The following is a 4,764-nucleotide window of genomic DNA, read 5'->3' as shown; positions in this document are numbered from 1 at the left end:
CAGGATTTAGCATACTATCTCCTACATAATAGATACTTAGATGTTGGTTGACGGAAAAAAACACAAAAGCAAATTTTCTTCTTAAAACCACGGCCGTTTCCAGTACCTCTCCCAGTTTACAAGAAAATCATTTTTATTGATGCTTGTACTTCATTAATGCAGTGTGGCTCCCCGCCACCACCATGGAGCAGCTCAGATGTGTCTGAACAGTAATGGGAGATGGCCGATCCAGAGGACTCTGAGGGCAAAGGCAGTTAGGCCCAGAGATTTGGGGCTTGTTGTAGGAGAACTGAAAAAATCCCTCATCTTTATGAATATACTGAAAGATTTGTCAGAGACACAAACGAAGTGCTTTCAATAAATCTGTTGGTGTTTTGCATGCGCGCGCGTGTGTGTGTGTGTTTGTTTAACTAGGATTTGAAGATGTAACTGTGAGCTGTAAACCCTTAAGTTTAACAAAGCTGTCCCATGTCCTACTGACAATTTATATCTTATGTCTGCAAACCAGTTGGCTGGGTGGTTCCATTTTGATTGAGCCAGGCTAATATTTTTCTCTCCTATTTAGGAGCCACCTTTTGCATGCTTTGGAGTTGGAATTTAAAAATATAAATATAGAAGGTCAAAGTTGTGCTCGCTGTTGATAGCTCCTGTAAAACACCTGACTCAATGAGCAAATATTAGCTCTATCAGCTACTTTTAAAAAAAGCTTCATTGTAGTACATTTCAAGTACATGTGAAAATAAGGAGAGTGAAGGGACACCACCCAGCTCCAATAATTATCAGCTCATAACCCATCTTGTTTCATCCACACTCCCACTCACATCTCCTATTTCCATGTTGTTTTGAAGCAAATCTGATAGATCATTTAATGTATAAATAGGTCAGTATGTATATCTAAAAGATAAACTTTTAAAAAAGTGACCATACCATTATCATACTTTAAAAATTAATAATTCATTTCTAACACCATGCTGTAATGAGGAACCAGGGCTCCTTGGAGAAATGACCAATTCTAGGACTGGGACAGGGAATATACAAGTTGAGCTTGGAGCATCTTGGAAGTGTCGAAGGATGTGCTCCAAGAAAGCACAACAATGAGGAATGTCAAAGGGACACAGGAGCGAACTGAAAGAGCTTCCAGTGGCCAGGAAGTCTGGAACGGTTTGAGCCACAAAATAAAGCAGTATTGGATTATAACCCAAAGTATAACAAATATCCCTGAGTCCATACTGCTGTAAATCAACGATTGAATCAGTAAATAGGGGAGAAGAGAGAAATCTGTGCAGAAGAATCCCAAATTATGTAGACACTCACCCTCAAGGAGGTGGAGCATTACTCCCCACTCCTTAAGTGTGTGCTGTGCAGAGAAGTATGTGCTTCCTTCCAAAGAGGGCAGTATGGAAAGGGGGGGAAAGAGGAACTCTCCAGGGGAGAGACCTGACAAACACCCTCATCCAGGTGGTCAAGGTCAACATCAACAGCGAGAAGTCCTGTTCATAGTATGTACCCTTGATATGATAGCATGAGAATGGCCCCTTATCGCTGAGGTTTTCCTCCCCAAAACCCATGACACCAGTTTCATCATGAAGAAAATCATCAGACAAATCCCAATTGGGGAACATTCTGCAACATACCTAACCAGTCCTCCTCCAAACTGTGTAGGTCATCAAAAACAAGGAAAGTCTGAGAATCTGTCACAGTCTAGAGGAGCCCAGGGAGACATGATGAGTAAACATAATATGGGATCCTGGAACAGAGAAAGGTGAAAAGGAAATGTGAATACAGTGTAGGCTTTAGTTAATAATGTACAAATATTGATTCATTAGTTGTGGTAAATGTACCACAATATAAAATACTAATAATGTATGAAAATGGGTGTGGGTACTGTCTCCACTATCTTAATAACTTTTCTGTAAATTAAAACTGTTCTAAAATTAAAAGTTTATTTAAAAAATTAGCAATTCCCTTCTATCATCCTACATTCATACAGTATTCAAATTCCTAATCATCCCCAATATTTCTTTTTTACCATCTGATATCTCCCTGTAATTGTCTGTTAGAATGCTGTCGAATAGAAATGTAATGCCAGAAGATGGTTGTTGGAGACATTAGTCTGCCATCTTCTCAGTCTGCTGGCTTTCCAAATAAAGTCGTATTCCTTGCCTCAAAAAAAAAGAAAAAAGAAATGTAATGCCAGCAGCATATGTAATTTTAAATTTCCCAATATCCACATAAAATGTAGAAATAATCAGGTAAAATCAATTTAATAATAGTTTATTTAATCTATGCAAACTATGATCATTTCAACAAGTAATTAATATGAAATTATTAAAGAGATAGTTTACATTCTTTTTGTTTGTATGCCATCTTTAAAGCCGGATGTGTATTTTGCACTCAGAGCACATCTCATTTCACCCTGGCCCCATTCACGTGCTCAATAGCCAAGTGTGGCCACAGTATTGAAAGATCAAATGTGGGTCTCTAAGTGCCGTCCTGGACCAGTAGCATCAGCTCCATCTGGGAACTTGTTAGAAAGAAACATCAGACATGCTGAATCAGAAACTAGGCGTGGAACCCTGCAATCTGTGTTTTAACAAGCCCTCCAGGTAGTTCTGGTACACTCAAGTTTGAGAAGCGTTGCTGGGTATTAGAAGACAATTTAAATGCTGGTCTGACGCAACCAATGAGTTACTAGAAATAAAAGGATATGTTTCTATCTTCTAGGACAAGAGCCATATGGAATTTAGAGACAGAGAGGATGTTTGTTTGCTTTTCTTAAAAAAAGGTTTATTCTTTTTATGGGGAATTAATAGCTGCCAACAATATCTAATACTATTTATAATGGCAATTTTTAGCTAAGAAGTTCTCCTTCGCTTTGAAATTTTAACTGAATTTTGGTTGAACCTTAAGAAATGTTAACCATAAATGTGTAATAACTGCCCTACTACAAAATTTACAAGTCACATTTCCAATGTTCCTCTTGCCTTGATGAAAATTACTGAAGGTCTTCCTTTATCATCAAAGCTCAAAGACATTTATGCCCTGGTATATGGTAAGTAGATTTGAAAACTTTGTCATCACTTACTAAGTTACACAAGATTCCTGTTCAAGCTGATAGACGAAACATAAACTAGATTTAAAGTACTGTATTAAAAACAAAAACAGAGTTTGCATTTTGGAGTAACTAAAATGTAGAGATCTAACACAAAAAAAGTGAAAAACACATATAAGATTACCATTATGTAATTGTTCCGTTTAGCTCTTTTTACTCTAAGCATATAGTCTTATTTAGAGAATGACTGTTAGCTGGTCAAATTTATGCTTAAGACATCCATACTTAATCAGAGGTTTCAGAGACGATAACACCAATCAAGTATTCTGAATTCTTTTATGTTAAATAGGAACATCTTCTCAATCGTACTCTCAAGTCACATCTCATTTATCTTCCTCCTTAAGAACTGCATAGGCTTGTTTTAAATAGTTTAAACACCTGTAATAAACTACAGTTTGCTAAGAATAGAGGTACTCTGGTTAATGCTGAAAATAGTGTGACCAGAGGAAAAGCAGGCATTATTAAATATGAATGCAGTCCTTACCAACACAAATTGGACCTTTTTTTTTAAATAAAAAAGCTAGTCCAAAAAGAAGTCTTATTCTGTAAAGGTTTATCGTTTCCAAATCACAGTGAAAGGAACTTGAGTAATTTACCAATTTTGTTTTCTACTATGTGCCTTAAAGATACCTCACTAAAAACTGGTATCTGACACAACAGAATGACATATGCAGAATGTAATATTGTAGTGACAGTACTGAGGTTGACTGTTACAGACATATTGAAAGTCTGAGTATTAAATGGTTACATCCTAATTATATAGAACATTGGTCCAATAACAAAAATAGAGAACAGCCGCTGGAACTTTATCTCATTCAATGTTCAGAGATAACAGGGTTAACCATTCTTTCCATTATTTTCAGCAGATAAGTCCTTTTTTTAATATTTATATCTCATGGTAACTGAATTCTGGCATTTTTCCAAGCTCCTTTATGAAGAGGATGCTGAAGGCCATCACAGTACAGCATGCTGCCACATAAGGACTCTTCCGTTCACCAATTCTAGCACACTTCCAAAATATACCCAAGAATCCAGCTTTATTTCTGTCCAGGAGGCTGGGTGCCTAGGATCGGATATAAGCACAGGTACATAGAAGCAGCAAGACTACAGTCAACAGACTCTGAAAAATTGAAAATGGCAAACATAGGCCGGCGAAGCCCCAGCCACATCCAGAGAGGATGTTTTTTAATGGAGGAAGTAGGGTTTGGTGGGGATGGGAGAGGGCTTTGTAATCATGAAGAGAAAGAACATGAAAGAGAAAGGAAGAGGGAGCTACACGGGGAGTGGCATAGTTAGAGAAAGATCCATTCGCCCCTGGCCTTTTGCCTGTAGGAGCATGAGGAAAAGCTGGTTAGCCCAGAGCTGCGGAGCAGCTTGCACGGCCCTTTGGGGAGCTGCATGGAAGCCAGGTCCTTCTGTGGGAGAAGTCTTCTCAGGATGTGGATTTTCCATCCTCTGCTGCCCCTGTTCCAAGAATGATTAAAAAAAAAAAATCCCTGGAGGGATGGGCGTTGCAAGGAAAGGAAAGCACAGAGGAGTAAAAATGCCTCCTCCTCTCTCCTTCAGTTATTGCATTAGTTAGGATATCGGTTTGGGTACTTTAACAGAGAGACTCCAAATCTCAGGACTTTCAAAAAGATACAAACGTACTC

General features: G+C 38.2%; 1 pseudogene across 1 annotated transcript; it reads right to left on the bottom strand.

Annotated features, from left to right (window-relative positions):
- Window positions 1–3,998: 3,998 nt before the first annotated feature.
- On the bottom strand, window positions 3,999–4,257 carry LOC309839467 (protein kish-A-like; annotated as a pseudogene). Its single transcript has one exon. The product of its transcript is annotated as a protein kish-A-like (transcript).
- Between the last annotated feature and the right edge of the window lie 507 nt (window positions 4,258–4,764).

The sequence above is a fragment of the Grampus griseus genome (assembly GCF_964374135.1).
Source record: "Grampus griseus genome assembly, chromosome: X".
Lineage (NCBI taxonomy): Eukaryota > Metazoa > Chordata > Mammalia > Artiodactyla > Delphinidae > Grampus > Grampus griseus.
The sequence above is the reverse complement of the archived record's forward strand: the minus strand, read 5'-3'. Positions and strand labels throughout refer to the sequence as shown.